Source organism: Lepidochelys olivacea, assembly GCF_965140295.1.
Source record: "Lepidochelys olivacea isolate rLepOli2 genome assembly, chromosome: 12".
Classification (NCBI taxonomy): Eukaryota; Metazoa; Chordata; order Testudines; family Cheloniidae; genus Lepidochelys; species Lepidochelys olivacea.
Genome location: NC_140422.1, coordinates 31519828 through 31538782, shown reverse-complemented (window position 1 = coordinate 31538782; position 18955 = coordinate 31519828). Strand labels below are relative to the sequence as shown.

The 18955-nt window shown below is 41.8% G+C and overlaps 1 long non-coding RNA gene across 2 annotated transcripts; it reads left to right on the top strand.

Moving 5' to 3' along the window:
* Positions 1-14668: 14668 nt before the first annotated feature.
* On the top strand, positions 14669-17033 carry LOC311528792. 2 transcript variants are annotated; one of them, XR_014713701.1, is made up of 3 exons: positions 14669-15002; positions 15583-15744; positions 16755-17033. It is a non-coding gene; the product is annotated as an uncharacterized lncRNA (long non-coding RNA). The 2 variants fall into 2 exon arrangements; XR_014713700.1 differs by lacking the exon at positions 15583-15744.
* Positions 17034-18955: the final 1922 nt, after the last annotated feature.

Genomic DNA, 18955 nt, shown 5'->3' with positions numbered 1-18955 from the left:
TAGTGGCCCTTAGTTCTTATATTATGGGAACAAGTAAATAACTTTTCCTTATTCACTTTCTCCACACCACTCATGATTTTATATACCTCTATCATATTCCACCTTAATCTCCTCTTTTCCAACTGAAAAGTCCTAGCCTCTTTAATCTCTCCTCATATGGGACCCGTTCCAAACTCCTAATCATTTTAGTTGCTCTTTTCTGAACCTTTTCTAATGCCCGTATATCTTTTTTGAGATGAGGGGACCACATCTGTACGCAGTATTCAAGATGTGGGCGTACCATGGATTTATATAAGGGCAATAAGATATTCTCCATCTTATTTTCTATCCCTTTAATGATTCTTAACATCCCGTTTGCTTTTTTGACTGCCGCTGCACACTGCGTGAATGTCTTCAGAGAACTATCCACGATGACTCCAAGATCTTTCTCCTGATTCGTTGTAGCTAAATTAGCCCCCATCATATTGTATGTATAGTTGGGGTTATTTTTTTCAATGTGCATTACTTTACATTTATCCACATTAAATTTCATTTTGCCATTTTGTTGCCCAATCACTTAGTTTTCTGAGATCTTTTTGAAGTTCTTCAGTCTGCTTTGATCTTAACTATCTTGAGCAGTTTAGTAGCATCTGCAAACTTTGCCACCTCACTGTTTACCCCTTTCTCCAGATCATTTTATGAATAAGTTGGAATAGGATTGGTCCCAGGACTGACACTTGGGGAACACCACTAGTTACCCCTCTCCATTCTGAAAATTTACCATTTATTCCTACCCTTTGTTCCCTCTTTTTTTTTTAAGCAGTTCTCAATCCATGAAAGGATCTTCCCTCTTATCCCATGACAACTTAAGCCTTTGGTGAGGGACCTTGTCAAGGGCTTTCTGGAAATCTAAGTATGCTACGTCCACTGGATCCCCCTTGTCCACATGTAGTGGATCATCACCATAGTATCTGAGCATTTTCCACTAGTGCATTAAGCAATGTGACAACACATCTGTCATGTGTTGCTTTTTCTCTCACCCTCTTCCCGGTGCAGTGGAGTGTCTTGTTCCTTAGTAGTGTTTTTTTTTAAATATAAACCTGTTGCTCTGTATGTGTTAGAGAAGGCATTTCAAAGAAATAGGCCTTGCCCTTGGAGAGGAAAGTGGAGAGGTTTGTGATGGTCCTCAGTTCTTTGTTGAGTTCATTCATTGCACAATCTCAGACCAGCCCCTGAGGAAGTTTTGTCTCTTGCACAGGTGAGTTTTACCTTATTGTAGAGAATTCCGTTCTGCCAGAGGAGTGTGGTTGTCGACAAATCTTTGTCCTAGAGCTCTGGATGATCTTTTAGAGATTCTGGGCGCAGGCCATGTAGCACTTTGAATATAAGGATGAAAACTTCCCTAGCAGTGATCCACTGTCAGTAAAATGCGGCCTGCAAAGATGTGCTGTGTATCTTTTCAAGAGCTCTGTCTGGAAAATTTTTAATGTGTAATGCTATACAAGTAAGTCACAATAATATTAACAAATAATACAATTTTAGTAATTAATTGAGAGTAAGAATGGTATTTGGTGTGATGGGATGCTATCACTTTAAAAGCAGGGCAGGCTGGGAACCTTAGAGAGGATACACACTGTGGTGAAGGAAGCGCTGAGGAGACCCCGTTAAGCAGCACATTTTGAAAGTATGGGTTGTGTCTGAATTTTTTTCATTGATTTTTTGCTTCCTTTTCTTGCTAGTAAACTGGGATTTGGCAGAGTATTCCTCTCAGCTCTTAGGGTACGTCTACAGTACGAAATTATTTTGAAATTATTCTATTCAAATTTTCGGAAGCTATTTTATACATTCGGTCTTCTGTGTCCCCACTAAAGTGCGTGAATTCGGCAGATTGCATCTGCAGTATCAAGGCTAGCATCGAATGTCGGAGCGGTGCACTGTGGGTAGCTATCCCACAGTTTCCGCAGTCCCTGCTGCCCATTCGAATTCTGGGTTAAGCTCTCAGTGCATGATGGGGCAAAAACATTCTCGCGGGTGTTTCTGGGTGTGTCATCAGAAAGCTATGGCAGACAATCGCTTCATGCCTTTTTGGCATGCAGATGCCATACTGCTTTCAGCAGATGGTGCACTGCTGCTCTCCTGCTACTATGAATCCACCTCTCCATCTCAACTCTGCTCGGCCATCATGAACCGAGCAGCACAGCTTTCACCGCCAACTCTGCTCTCCTGCTATTGCCACACTTCTGAGCTTCTCTATATTGTCTGTCCTGGGCTCCCATCTCCGTGAAAGCCACAGAAGACAACCATTTTCAGCCTTTGTTCGGCTACCATGAACCAAACAGCACAGCTTCCGCTGCCACTCTGCTCTCCTACGTTTTGCACCCTTCTTTCCAGGATTACCCGTGCAGGCGCCATAGCCATGGAGCCCGATCAGGTATCCGCTGCAGTTTTGACCATTGTAAATACCTCGCGCATTATCCAGCAGTATGTGCAGTACCTGCAAAACCAGGTGAGGAAGCAACAACAGCGTGATTACTATACTGATAAGGACATGGACACAGATGGCACAGCATGTGGCGATTGGGAGATCACGGTGCTGTTGGGCCAGGTTCATGCCGTGGAACGCCGATTCTGGGCCCGGGAAACAAGCACAGACTGGTGGGACCGCATAGTGTTGCAGGTATGGGATGATTCCCAGTGGTTGAGAAACTTTCGTATGCGTAGGGCCATTTTCATGGAACTTTATGACTTGCTGTCCCCTGCCCTGAAGTGCAACGACACCAAAATAAGAGCAGCCCTCGCAGTTGAGAGCGAGTGGCCATAGCCCTGTGGAAGCTTGCAACGCCTGACGGCTACTGGTCAGTTAGGAATCAGTTTGGAGTGGGGAAATCTACTGTGGGGGCTGCTGTGCTGCAAGTAATCAACACAATCATTGACAAGCTGCTATCAAGGGTAGTGACTTTGGGAAATGTGAAGACCATTGTGCATGGCTTTAATGCACTGGGGTTCCCTAACTGCGGCGGGGCGATAGATGGAACGTATATCCCTATCTTGGCTCCGGAACACCGGGGCGGCCAGTACATAAACTGCAAGGGGTACTTTTCCATGGTGCTGCAAGCACTGGTGGATCACAAGGGACGTTTCACTGACATCAACATGGGATGGCTGGGAAAGGTGCATGATGCTCGCATCTTCAGGAACTCTGGTCTGTTTGAGCAGCTGCAGGAAGGAACTTACTTCCCAGATCAGAAAATTACTCTTGGGGATGTTGAAATGCCTATAGTTATCCTCGGGGACCCAGCCTACCCATTAATGCCATGGCTTATGAAGCCATACACATGCACCCTGGAAAGTAGTATAGGCTGAGCAAGTGCAGAATGGTGGTAGAATGTGCATTTGAGCATTTGAAAGCACGCTGGCGCAGTTTACTGACTCGGTTAGATCTCAGCACAACCAATATTCCAATTGTAATTGCTCCTTGTTGTGTGCTCCACAATATCTGTGAGAGCAAGCGGGAGAAGTTTATGGCTGGGTGGGAGGTTGAAGCAACTCGCCTGGTGGCCAGTTTCGCACAGCCAGACAACAGGGTGATTAGAGCACAGCTGGGTGCCGCTACACATCAGAGAAGCTTTGAAAGCCAGTTTCATGACTGGCCAGGGTATGGTGTGAGAGTTGTGTTTGTTTCTCTTAAAGTTACCCGCCCCCTATATATATAAAAGGAAATAAAGTCACAATTGTTTAAAAACCGTTCTTTATTATTTGTTGCACAAAACATTGAGTGAAATCAGAAGCTAGATGGGGGAGGGGGGTGGGAAGGACAAGTCCAGAAACCAAATCAAAATGTAGAATATGCCAGCTTTCTGTTGCTTGTGAAATCCTCTGGGGTTGACTGTGTGGATCCCTGTAGCCGCCTCCTCCTCACCCCCCCCCCCCGTGGGGTTGGGCGTCTGGGTGAGGAGGCTATGGAACTTGGGGAGAAGGGAGGGCAGTTATTCAGGGGCTGCAGCGGCATTCTGTAGTCTTGCTGCCTTTACCGCATTAGATCCACCATACAGCGGAGCATGTCAGTTTGCTCCCCCATGAGCTTGACCATAGCATCCTGCCTGCTCTCATCACGCACGTCCCTCCTCTTCGTATTCATGTAACGCTTTATGTGACTCTGCATTTGATTGCCTCCACGCATTCAACTGGGCCCTATCAGTGCAGGAGGACTGCATGAGCTTGGCAAACATGTCGTCCCAAGTTCGTTTTTTCCGCCTTCTAATCTGGACCAGCCTCTGGGACGGAGTAGATAGGGGCCGCATTGAAACATTTGCACCTGCTGCAGGAGGAGAAAAAGGGAGGGTAGTATTTTAGAAGATACATTTTAGAGAACAAAGGGGACACTGTTTCTCAGTGAAACAAGCAATTCATAGTACACAGCACATGTTCTTTCTGTACAAGGTCTCATTTTGCCTCTTATACTGAAGTGCCTGCCACTTTGGTGTGAGTAAGCCATCACCATGCAGCCAGGCAACAGAATTCAGCTTGCGGCTCTCTGGGATGATCGCTTCACACAACACTCTCTTCCCCCCCCCCTCACCCCCGCACCCACCGCAGGGCTCCGATGAGGCTCTGAGCAGGGATGAGCCCTTTAAACTAAACACGAACAGCCCAGAGTGGCTGGGTTTCCCCCCACCGCGTGGCTTCGATCAAGCTTTCACTCACCAGAAGTGCCTTCACTAGGGTCATGGTCCGGGAGCATGCTTTGGGAGTAGAGGGAGGCTATTGGCTCCAGTGTTAAGAATAGTTCCTGGCTAGGGGGGAAAACAGATTCCCCACTTGCCGCCTATGCATTCACCTCCTCCTCTTTGTCCTCCAAAAACTCATCCTCCTCGCTCCGTGCTACTCCCCCCTTGCAGGTGTCCCTAGACAGTGGTGAGGTAGTGGTGTTGTCACCCCCCATAATTGCATGCAACTCACGGTAGAAGCGGCATGTATGGGGCTGTGACCCAGAGTGCCTGTTCGCCTCCCTGGCTTTTTGATATGCTTGCCTGAGCTCCTTGATTTTTGTACAACACTGTTCTGTGTCCCTGCAGTAGCTTCTTTCCGTTATGGCCCTGGACACTTTAGTGTACGTATCTGCGTTCCTTTTTTTGGAAAGTAGTTCTGCCATAACAGATTCATCTCCCCAACATGCAATGAGATCCAGTACCTCCTGTTTGGACCATGGAGCTTGTCTGCAAATCCGGGACTGTGTGGTTGCCTGTGATGATGGACTGTGCTGATTGTAAAGTGCATTGAAATCTTTAGCTGAAAAGTGCTACATAGGAAATAGCTATTCTTATAAGTAGCCCATTTTTGTACAAAATTTAGAAATGTGTAAAAATATAAAGCTAACTCAAGAGACCCCCCTATATCTGTAATTATGAACACAAACTAGCACCTAAGTTCCCCAAAACTCATTTTCAAAAACCACCCTGATTTTTCTATAGCTAACTAAAGAACTAAACACTTTCATGGAAATATAGGGCTGGAAGAGATTTCAAGAGGTCATCTAGCCCTCGGAGCTGAGACAGGACGAAGTTATACCTAGACCATCCCTGACAGGTGTTTGTCTAACCTATTCTTAAAAACTTACGACAGGGATTCCACAACTTCCCTTGAAAGCCTACTCCGAAACTTAGCTACCCTTATGGTTAGAAAGTTTTTCTTCATATTCAACTTAATCTCCCTTGCTGCAGATTAAGCCCATTACTTGTCATACTACCTTCAGTGGACATGGAGAACCGTTGTTCACCATCCTCTTTATAAAAGCCTTTTACAGACTTGAAGGTTGTTATCTGGTCTTCCCTTCAGTCTTCTTTTCTGAAGACGAAATTGCCCCCCCCCTTTTTAACACTTCTATATAGGTCAGGTTTCTAAACCTTTTATCATAATTGTTGCTCTAGCCTCTGGCCTCTGGCTCCAGTTTGTTCACATCTTTCCTTAAGTGTTGTGCCCAGAGCAGGACATAATACTACATCTGAGACCTCACCAGTGCCACACAAAGTGCGGCAATTACCTCCTGTGTCTTCTATACCACACCACACACTTGTTGATACACACTAGAATATTAGCTTTTTTTGCAACTGTCACATTGCTGACTCGTATTCAGTTGGTGATCCACTAAACCCCCCAGATCCTTTTCAGCTGTACTACCACCAAGCTACTTATTCACCATTTTGTACTTGTGCATTTGATTCTTTCCTCCCTAAGTGAAGACCTACTTGACGCTATTGAATTTTGTGTGTTGATTTCAGACCAGTTCTCCAATTTTGTCAGGATCGTTTTGAATTCCAGTCCTATCCTGCAAACTGCTTGCACATTTTTTTATATAAGCTTCACAAAAGCCTTGAGAAGTAGGTAATTATTGTTAGTCCTGTTTTGTGGATGAGAAATCTGAGGCACAGAGAAGTCTTCCCAAGTTAGAGAAGGAACCTAGGCTTTCTGAGTGTTAGACTGGTGTTTCTACCACAACACCAGCTCTCATGAGTGAGAGCTGATATGAGCAGCTAAATACCGGATGCCTTAATTTAGGGCCCCAATTTTGAAAATCCAAACTACACTTCAGAGTTTATTCTTCCCTAATAACGTTTTTGTCTGAATAAGGAAAATCCGTATGGGTAAGGTGCATTAGAGGTGAAGATGTTCAAAGGTACAAAGGACAGTTAGAGACCCAAGTCTCATTGAAAGTCAATAGGCAATAACTGCCCTTTGTGCCTCGTAAAATCTCTCTCATACTCGCACACGTAGGCCACATATTCACAAACTTGCATGCCACGATGTTCATGTTTTAAGGACCTCAGTTGTGCATGCATACACTGTGATTGCACAGGTAGCTGCAGAAACTGTGCATTCAAATGACCCATTAGATGCATCATTGATCACTTACATATTCTAAATCTATTTACCCAATTGTGTAGCAATAAGTCCACAAAACACATGCTATCTTATGGACACAGTAGACAAAATATCAGAGTCAAATAAAAATATTGCAGGACACTGAAGCTACTAAGATCAGAATTTTGTTCTGTTCATTTCTTAATTAGACTTTGAAATATGAGTAGACAGTAGTACTGTAGTTGCAGTGTTCTCTAAATTATACCTAAACCATGTGTAAGGATGAGCTACTGGGCCACAGCATATTAGTGTACTGTCACTTGATTATTCACATTTCCACTTGCTCACCAGCCAAAGAAAGAGAAGCAGTGAGTCTGAAACCTCAGCTGGCTTGACTTAAAAAGCTCTATCAATAATAATAATCGAAACCACATGAAATATCTATGTAGAGCATAATTTAATTTTTAATAGTGGTGTTCAGAAGTGCTGAACTCTCATATGTGGGTTTGGAGCCTCAATATATCACCAAATCATGCAGTAGAGAGGATGATTTTTAATACCAGAACGAGTCCTTGGTGTTACTATGCATAGTACTAGAGCTAAGCAAATAATTTGCATCAATTAACTATCTGTATGAAGTTAGACTTTGGTTTTGTTTGTGGAAAGTCCATGTGAAGATGATTCTTTCCTCCAATGTGGGACTAAGCCCAGTGAAATCAGTGGAAAGATTCCCATTAAGCTGTGGATCAGGCCCTATTAGAAATTACTCCACGGGCTTCTTGTGATTTGCTTTTTAAATTTTGCAAACAGATTCCAAGCATTTGATAGCGAGGTCTGTAAACAGGATTAGGGTATTTTAGAAAATTATGAGCCTTTCTCTTTCTGGGCAATGTTGTCGTTCTGTACAAATTAGCCTACTGTCAGAGTTGTCATCTGGGCACAGACTGACTTAATTTTTCTTTATCCTGTTCACACAAAGTAATTACATTTGTTTGCACAGTTCTAGCTGCAAAAGGGTGTGGTCTGACCTGTGTGTTCTCTGGCTCAATAAATCACCACTATGCCAGGAACCAATCCCCATTGTGTGGGAAGGTAAGCAATGTCTCATTCTGTATGAAACATCCATAAATACTGAAGTGCAGGAGCTTAAATGCACATCCCTTCATGTTTCTTCCTATAGGTGTGTGTTAAAGATGGGATGTTGCCTTTCACTAATCGGATAATGAATATATTATATACACTGAAATAAGAATAAATAAAATAAATTGACTAACAGGCCACTCCCACTGGGTTATTTTATGTTATGGCACAGTTGTTAAGCACTTGGGAAAACCTATTAATACCAAGCAAGAGAATAATATCATTTTGTGCTGTAATTCTACTTGTCACACTTTTTTTTTATTTCACATCTCTCTCTCTCATCTTTCTTTCTAATTGGACACACAAATATTAAGCTGTAACTACCTATACAAAAAAAGATGAGAGAAAAGTCTGAACAGGTCAGCATGTGCACAAAAAGTTCTACAGTGTGAAAGTCCAAAATCAACTAAATACAGAGGGATGTGTGTGGAGGGGAGGGTGTGTGTGTACACATATATAAAAATAATTGGCAAAATGGGTTAATAAAAAGAGCTGACTTTGACAACTTGCCTATTTTAATACACAAAGCATTTAATAGACCAATGCACTGAACATCTGTATTGGATAGGTTCTGGGTAGGAAACAGCAGCAGCCATAAAATACTCAGCCACATCCTATATATAACAATGAAGGTTTGAAAACAAGGACACTAGGTTATATATTAGGCTTTTTTCCTTTAGTGAGCACTTGTTCAACAACAAAAAGCAGGCAGACAAGACAGTGATGTAATGTCTCTTTGAACAGATATCACCTTCCATCAGTGTCAGTAATTCATTTCCCCAAAGGTGGGGTGCACTGATGCTTAAACTTGCAATTTTTTTTAAAAGACTTGCCCCCCCAAATTTCTGATGCTGATACAAATCTGCCGGACTAAAGCATATTGTAAAAAACAACTCCCAACTCCACCTGGAGTTCAGTCCCACAGTAGGTGCTTGCTAGATGAAGAGTCTATACCTCTTGTCTTCTGAACATGACATACAGGTGAGCAGGCACCGCTAATTATGCAATGTTGACAGACAGATGGAAATAGGGTGGAGGTACTCTGATCTTTCCTGCTTGCTGCCTAAACTGAGCTCATACCCACACAGTGTACATGGTATAATTAAAGCACATGGATGTCTGTCTTTCTCACAGCCCATTCCTGGCAATGACTCTTCATTTTCTTTATCAATGACCTGATGTTCAAAGGGCAGAACATCTATTAATTTTCATGGGAGCTGCTGGGTATTCAGCATTTTTGAAAACAAGACCACAAGTATTGTGATTTTACATATGGTGAGAGTGGGGTGGTATATGAGGTCAGGTGTAGCTCGGTATAGCTGTCCCTGGGTATGGTGTCAAGTATCAGAGGGGTAGCCGTGTTAGTCTGGATCTGTAAAAGCGGCAAAGAGTCCTGTGGCACCTTATAGACTAACAGACATATTGGAGCATGAGCTTCTGTGGGTGAATACTCACTTCGTCGGACACATGTGCATCCAACGAAGTGGGTATTCACCCACAAATGCTTATGCTCCACTGTTAGTCTATAAGGTGCCACAGGACTCTTTGCCTGGGTATGGTGATTTCCTTAAGATAGAGGACCTCTCTATATCACATCCCAGATGTGGTTGCTGCTGATGTAGTCAATATTTGTCTCCAATCGCCGCACAGAGCTACTGTACCTAGTATCATAGTATATCTCTATACTTAGAATAGGATATAATTATGGTGGCTTAGCTACATGATAAATACTGGGGTTTTTTTCTGGCAATCATTATATCTTGGCCTGGATTCCTGGATATATAAGTTATCATAGTACAATAGAAACACAATAACAACTTTACTGTTGAGTGCTAAGCAGTTCAAGAGTTCATAAAACTATATAGCAGGAAATTTTCAAAGAACTGAATGACATTTCAAACTGCTTGACTTTCATTGACTCAAACCCAAGTCAGGCAACTAAAACCCTGCACAGCGCTATGGAATTTTACCCCCAGTGTCTAACTCTATAGTACTATAGCACATGTTGTTTATGTGAATGAAGGGTCTTCTAAATTATTTTGGACCTGTATTTATTGTGTCTAGTGCTTTAGACTGTGTATGAATCTTTCCATATTAACTATACTATCATGAATTCCTAAAGTACAGCTGAGGGCACACCCCTGACTAGTTATTGTTCTGAAACAAAGTGCACAGTATATCGATTGGAGAGGTTTCCCCAGGATGAAACCTCAGTTGGATAAATTCGCCTGTTAGAAAGGGTGCTAGTCTTTCGCACACTCCTGCTTCTATCCAGAATTCCAATGGTCCAGTGAAAAGAGTATTAACAAGTGAACCATGAAACCAGGCACTTACTGCATTGGTGTCAAAACACTTCTTCAAGCCTAAATGATCACAGGCAGCAAGTTAGCCACTTTCCAGAGCACATTTTCCAAAAAAGGAATCTGCAAATGGCTCATTTTATCCCTTGAAATTACATTCACTTCTGTAATAACCTGGTCTGAGCTCATATTTTGCCCTTTTAAGATAAGTCGTCTTCCCAACCAATTTTTTCTCCTTAACAAGAAACAGGATATATTCCACTTTGCCTACTTGTTGTCATTTGAAATCTTAGAGACTCATGGTATGAGACACCTGTTTATGGAAACAAACTTTCAAATATATTTACTTTTGTTTTCTTTGGAGTTAAAATAATATTTTTATCAAGTGCTTCTACTGTGTTATGTTTTGTGTGGTTCCCAAGTATGAAATTGGTAAATTTGCATATTTTCAGAGGGGGATGGGGGAATCTTTATTCCTCCATAGAAAAAAGTATCGAACTTTGTATTTACAAACACTGAATAAAACAAGTAATTTGTATCCTAGCCAGATAAAATAGGAACACTTGATAAATTCTCATTATGTCCTTGTACTTCTTGAATCAAATACTTCAACTATTCTTGGCTTCTGTTTGTGTAATTTTACTCCTTCAATAACGTGCATTGTACTATTTTTTAAAAAGGCCTTTCTTATCCTTTACCCATTATTAATATCAATATTATTAAATCCACTATACAGTCACTACTTAGAATGAATTGCATTATTTCAGATGCATTGTACATCTCATGGGACACTTACGGTATGTCTACACTGCAGTGTCAGCCCAGGGTTGGAACTCCAGCTCAGGTATAACCCATCCTTCCATTGACACATAAATCATGGTAATGCAGGGTCAGGGGTAGCAGAGCCTTCCCAAAAGGGGGTGGGGGCAGAGGCCTACACCCCTTTCTGTGGCCCCACCCCTCCTCTTCTTCCTGAGGCCCCTGCCAAGCCAGAGTGGGGCCAGGGTGCGCGGGCCCATCCACCTGCCCAGGGTGGGGGACCCGAAAGCAGCCCTGGGCCCCCCACCCCAGGTGGGTGGAGGGTCTGCAGCTTCCCACAGCTGCTTGTGCCCTTCTTACCCTGACCCAGCTCCAACCAGGGGGAGGAGGCAGATGTGGGGCCTGTGGCAAAAAGTGGATGGGCCAGGTCCATCCACTTTCAAAAAGTGCAAGCATCATGTCCTCCTCTCCTTCCCGCCGTTCTGGCACCCCTTCCAAGGGCTCAGATCCAGGGTCCCAGTACTCCATAGGGGTGGAGGATCCAAGCCCTAGCCAAACAGGGACCCAGTGTTCAAGCCTTATTGCTTTTCAGTGTAGATGCAGCTCCTCTGGACTCATGCTCTGCAAGTCTGCCAAAAATGTCCCACAAGCACATGGGCTGACGTTCTTTGTCCTCTGGACAGTCAAATTTTCCCACACTGCACCATGAACAAAGGGCTAGAGTGGCCACATTTTGGGAGAGCACTAAGAAGACTGGGTTATGGATGTCTGGACTCAGGCCTACTTAATGTAGTGTAGACCTGGAGCCCTAGGTTGGGACCCAGGGTTCAACAATTCCTAACCTAATGAGTGTAGATGCTCAAGCTAACTTGAGTTCTACTAACCCTGAATGTACACTGCAGTGTGGACATACCCTTAATATTTGACATGATCTTTGGGAGAAGACCAAACAGCTCTCATAGTGTACTACAAGCAAAGACTTATTCTCCACTACTCCTTAAGGGAAAAAAGGATTTTTAGGACATTTAGGATTCACTCAACCTAATGGGAAAACATGTATCTTGCAGTGGCATCAATAATATCTCACTGTCGGCCTTAGTATACAGAAATGGAGGTAAGTACTGAAGGTGGTATTGAATCCTAGTTGAACGACTGTGTCTGTATCCTATTAAATGTATCTTTTCAAAGGGGAATATTTCATTCATATAAATGTTGCGTTCTTCATCACAGAGAAGCAGCCTAGCAAAGGGATTTTACATTTTTGCCCAGATCCTCTGTTGGTGTAAAAGGGTGTAAATCCATTGACTTCAGTAGACTGTCTTCTCACATGTATCTAGCAAAACTTGTGAAGTTTTGGTTGAATCTACAATGATCTGTACTGCACAACTCATGTCCCCCCTCTCTGACCAGGTCTACTTCCATTTCTGTCCTTCCCTCTGCTCCACCAATGATACAAGCCTTGAGACTGCTTTTGTTGCTTTTACCTGCAATTATCACTGGGTTGTCTTCCATGCTGCACTCTGTATGTGAGTGTGTCCTTCACTTGCCTCATTCTTATCCTTACTAGAGCCTCACTTCTGCTAGGAAGCTTAAGAAAATTCACCTTCCATCTGTCTACCTGCCTTACTGAATAACTGCTTGATCACATTATTCTCACTCTCCCATGAGCACCGCTTGTTGTATCAAGTAGAATGGTAGATTGTCTCCTTTTGGGGGCAAGAACTGGTGGTGAGATCCTGGCCTCAGTGAAATCAATGGGAGTTTTGCCATTGACTTGAGTGGCATCAGGATTTCATCTTGTGGCTTCACGTGCTGCTGTGAAGTGCCTAGCACAGTCCTCGGCAATTGAAATCAATGAATGATGAAGATATTGAACAATAACTTGTGGTGAGTTTCACATTCGTCTGAGCCAGTGGATGGCCTCTGCAGTTCTTCATGGCTTTGGTTGTTTTGGGGATTTGCTTTTACGATTTTTTTTGGATCAAAAGCTATACAGGTGAGCAGGCACTGCTGATTACACAATGTTGACAGACTGATGAAAATAGAAATTGTTTGGATCAAAAGCTTCACGTGAACTCCTATGAATACAACTGCTGAGCTTCAGCCATGACCATCATAACCCATCACTTCCCTTTATATTATTGGCTGAATGTTCAGGACGAGCTTAATACATCTGATTTAGTAGCGTGTCAGTTCAGCAAATTACTTAAACATGTGCCTAATTTTAAGCATGTGAAGTCAGCGTGGGCTATTGAGATACTTAAAGTTAGGAATATGATTATAAACCTTGATGGATCATGGCCCAAGGGCCACATTTTCTCCACTGTAGTAGCAACAACAATATTTTGCACAAAGGGAAACACAAGCACATCCGTCCAAGCAGCAAGAAAATCAGCACCAATCAGTAACACCCTTGTAAGGAAAAAAAAAAACATTAACTGTGTTTGAAATCCAGGTCTCCCCTCCCTCCATTCACAAAATGATATAGAACAGCTGGCCATGAAACCTGGCTGCATATTTGTTAAATGGGAACAGATTACTAAATCAAATTTGTTGACCAATTTTCAAGTATGTGGCCTTGAGATATTTTAAAAAAAAGTTTACGTGGAAGAGGAGGGGGAAAATGTCCTGAACATTTCGTGCTGGTGGGTAAAAATACTTTTTTTTTTAATTCTAATCTCTAACTTCCCTATGAGTACCCTGCTAAAACCTCAGGGAATTTTATATAGTGCATGTTGTCAGTATTTTAATCATCCCCAGCTGTCAAAACTCTTGTAACCCGCCTCTTCTATTTAAAATGTGTCTTCTAGGCATAAAATAATTAAAGGTGTAGGACCATAAGGTAGGCTCAGAGCCACTGCAATGTGACAAAACCCCACATATGAAAGGCATTATTTCAGGAAGTTTTAAATATAAATTTTGTTTTGTCAGAAGGCTGCAGGGCACACATTTTCTATACTGTCAAGCTTGATAGTAATAATATTTATATTTCAAATAAAAAGATTAAATTGCAGTCTTATGTGTTTCTGGTTTTCACATAGTTTTTATCCATGTATCACAGTGTTCCATATCAGTGTGTCATCGAAACTTTTTTTTTTGCTGACACCAGTTTTGCTTTATTGTAATATTAAGTCTTGTTCTGCCAGTCCCTGAATTGAAATAATGAGGGCAGACAGTAGAACGGTTGGTGTTAGTTATTTTACAAATACTTTGTTTGACATGTACCTTTAAGCTCCCCCCTAACAAAACAAAACAAACCATTCAAACAACTAATTTTAAAGAAATATGTTTGGCTGATAAGTTTATATTTTTAATTAAAACATTTTTATTTCTACAATTTTAGCCCCTCAGCCACCCTGCAAGTGCTTATCCAAGTACTTAGCTGTAAGCATCTGAGTTTCCCCATGGGGATTAAAGTTAAGCACAAGCATAAGTATTTGCAAGATGGGAAGGCCAGAGTGGTTTACAATTATTTTGATCTCCTGTGGGATTTTTATTTAATTTTAAAAAGCAGTAAGCCATATTGCACAGAATAAAAGTCTTGGTTGTTTTGAGCTTCTGTAATATCTGCTTGGCAAGCCCCTTTGTGTGCCAATGCTTATTAGCTGCTGTTTGTGAACTTTCTGGTAACGCTCAACTATTCGGTGTTCAGAGCTTTGCAGTCCCATGAGTTTGAGTCCTAGGGTTTGTTTTATGTCATCTATGCAGCATTGCACTAGACAGAACAATGGGGAGAAATGTGAAAAGGTTCTGACTCACTCTGGTATTTGAACTGCCAATTGGATTCACTTACTCTGACAGCTGGGATTGGGTTTGCTCCTTTTGGAATGAAATGTGAGTGTGTGTGAGCTCAAAACTGGAAATACCTCACTGAGAAAATCCTCTCCAGTTCTACCCTTTGGATTTGTTTCTTTGCTTTTTTTTACTGTGCCCACAGTTGGTTATTCCCATCTGAATCACCAGAAGGTAGGAATTTATTGGTCCCCTCGTCCCATGAAGCACTCTGTGTGAGAGCAACTGAAAGTTTTGATTCTCCTCTCTCCTATGCTGATTTCACACCAGTATAACTTTAGTTGAGTTACTCCTGCTTTACTTCTGGATTGGGGGCAACAGCAATGCTTATAATATGTGGGATGCAAGGATGAAAAGGCAAAGTTGCTAAAACAATTTTTGAGGGACAGGCTGTAAATAGTTCATCTTCATTAATCCTCTCAGGAATATTTGGCTTCTCTTGTATTGCATAACAGTAGAAGTCGCTTAATGTTTATTTACTTCTATGCGTTTTATTAGAATAACAAAATTAGTCTTGCAGCACTAAATGCCGTGAGCCACTGTGTGGCTTATCTGATCATGTGCTTCTCACAGCAATCCATGCAGATAGTCACTTCTCCCTGCAGTTTGAACACTCCCATTTTTTTGTGCCGTGATATCAACTTTCTTGAGAGCTGTGTTATGAAATATTTACTAGCAGTGAAAATTCACGGGTTGGTGGATTTATGATCAAGTAAAGGCACTTTTTATTCTTTGCTCAATGTTTTGCAAACAGAGAAGAGTTTCTGTGGGTGGAAACCTGACGTTCTCCTCCCCATCCTAAAATACTATGAAACTGGCCAACTCCATTGTCATAACAGTGCAAGATGATACATGGATGATGACGATGATGATACATGGATGATGCAAGACAGCCAGCTGTCAGTTTAATGCCCAGGCAAGTACACCCTTGCCTGTTCCATGCATGATCTGTGCATGTTTGCATCAGATACTCATGATCTTTGTACTTTTGGCCAACCAGCTGAACTAATTGAAATACACACTGCAGTGAGAGATCTTTAACTGTTGTTAAAAGTAAAGCTTAAATACAGAGAAAGAAACCAAGGACAAAGAGAAGAGAGAAAATAGGCATTATTACTGGTTCCTCTATTCGAAATATCACCTTGTTCGTAATTCCTCACCATATTTTTTCAGTTTGAACTAATGGATGTACAAATCAATCTATTGCAGCACACGCATTTCAAATGAGCCAGGCCTATTTCATGGGAAACATCTGGCCTCATTATACCAGGTAACACCTGCGTGAAATTACATCTGTGCTGAAGTCTTTTAACAGAATTTGGTAATTAAACTGAGGCAATCTAATCAAAGAAAGGCGTGAAGAAGGTGAAACATGAAGTTTCATTCCCTGCCATGCAAATAAACTGCAGTAGTGTATCAGTTCTTTCAAGAAATAGTTAATATCAATAGCATTGAATGTTTGTGGTTGGATAGATTTCATGCTAAAAACAAGCATTAATAGTATATCCATAATATGCATTCTGAACAAAGTGTCTCGGGTACTGTTTGGATTTACTACACTTAATAGCATATTATTTGGAGAGTGTTCTGTGCTGTTCTGACTATGCTTTACAAGGATATACTGTGGCTCAATTTCCTTTCAATATATAACTGGGCTCTTTTCAAATTTTACACTCATTGTAAAGCCTGGAATAGTTGGCTGCTCCACCATTCAATCATTGCCATACCAAATGGGTTCTGAATTGTCAGTGCCAGCCTTGAACGGCATGTAGTTGAGAAGCTTGCTCAGTGTAAGACCCATGTTAGAGCATGGGTACATGAAGAGAGCTGGGGATTTTGGTGCATGCTCTGTCCCTGTGAACTGGATCTTAGCTCAAACTTGGATGAATTGGGTGAAATTAATTGAGTTTATGGCTTGATTTTCAGCTGCCTGCGGTGATCACAAAAGAGCGAGATGCAGCCTCCAAATCCCAGGGCTGATTCTACATTAGCCTCTGACCTGGGCTACTTTACAGTGCACCATCCGACTGTGGCCCCTGGAGGGCAATGCATCAGCTGAGAATAACCAGAGTACTAAGTGCTCTAGGAGCACCTGGACGTGCCCCCCTCTGGCAGAATGTGCTGCACTGATCATCTTAATTCCAGGACTGATGTATACAAAGTTTGTACTAAAATGCTATAAATAAAGTGAAAACTGCACCAATAGGCAATTCAATGATTTAAATGCTCATGTCAAAGTATCCAAGATTTTCAGTAAAATTTTTTAAACTTTGAGTTGAAAAAGTCTTTGACTAAATAACTGATGTTTGCTGGCCCCTAGGGTGGTCCTAATACAGAGAACACTCACATTTCATTACCTAAAGTAGCCATAGGATTTCAATGTTTTTCTACATAAAAACCACCTGAAAAAATATTAATCTGCTCTTCAAAATTACTGAAATTCCAAACAAAGGAGACTTGGATATGAAATTTTCATGAAATAATAACCAGAGCGAGTGCTTCTCATCAGTAGGTCTCAAAATGCTTTGCGAAAGAGGTCATAGATGCGGAAACCAAGGCACAGAGAAACAATGTGACTTGCTCAAGGTCACCCAGCAATCCAGTGGAAGAGCCAGGAATAGAACCCATGTCTCCTGATATCCGGTCAATATGTACACTAGGCAACACCACTCTCCCTCCACTACCCACCAATTTTCTAACTATAGTGAAAAGAAGAAAAATACCAATGAACTGACCAAAAGCAAATTACTTCCTTGTTCAAACTATAGATATAAATCTGGAAACTCAGTGTTACTTTTTGGTGATTGTGCTCTGTTAAAATATTTATATTAATCTAATGAACACTATAGGGTTGTGTGAAATAGGTACATTTTTTAATAGTGTACATCTACACAACACAATATTGAGATGACTTTTTAATGAGATTGTAAATATTAGAAGTTGTAAGGCTGCTCAGAGCATGGGAGGGGTGCCTATTAGCTGGATGATTAAAAGCTTTAAAATTAATGAATGCATAAATACATAATTAAAATCATTGCTCTGCTGGACTCTATTGGGGGTTTAAGCACACTTTCTTTGTCAGAACATATAGAAAAACAATGCTTGCAACTGAAATGGCAGAATAAATATTGCTCCTGGAGTTGGAATTTGACAAGGACTTTGGGTTAACACTCCTAGCTTTGGACAGAATGCCATGGATTCTTTACGGAGCTGCTGGAGTTTTTGTTGTTGTTTTTTTTCCCATAGGAGCATTTTCTCAACGAAAAGTGACTTTTTGAGGAAAAATGAATTTTTCCATGGAAAATTTTAATCTTGGTAATAAATGCCCCTGCCAAGATGATAAACATCCCAGCCCTTCCCTAGAAAAAAGATGGCTCTTGGAGCATAACGGGTAGGTTAACAGATCTGGGGCTGGGGTGGGCAAAAAGGAAAAAGTAAATTGCAGCATGGAAGGGTCATCCTGCTAGATGCAGTCTTCTGTATGTAAGAGGGGTGTCCACTTTGAGTGTTTGTGCTGATTGCAGCTATGATAGCAGGACACATGGAGAGATGCAACCAGAGCCCCAAATCATTTACATTAGACAGTGAAGTTCTTTGAGGAAGGGACTAAAGCCAGAAATGGAACCGAGGCCACAAGCCTACCACCCTACCCACTGAACCACACTGCCTACTGAAACTTGGTGCTTTCATCTATTATTATGAACACAATACTAGAACACTTCTCTCTGCTAGTGCTTTCAACATAAGGCTGTTAGATGTTCGAGCTCTAGAGCCAAATGTGTCTGTGGAATTCTGTCCAACACAAAATCCAGCAGCCCAAATACACCTCCACCCAATGCATGTGTAAATACAGTGGAAATAGTGTTCCCTTGTTGTTTGCAGAGGTAGACAAAATAAAAGAAGACAGTGGCAATAAACTTTCTACAAAATCCTACCATGCTGCTGCTGTAAAGGATTGACATTTGCGTTACATTTATTTCCCACCCAGCCCTCCTCTTTAGCTAAATATCCTTATTCTCTAAGTGTTTACCACCCAAAACACATGTACAGTTTAATTTGCAGTATAAAATCATTTATTGACTGATCAAGCTCATTACTAAGGCCTAGCCCAGGCTTTCGCGTGCCCC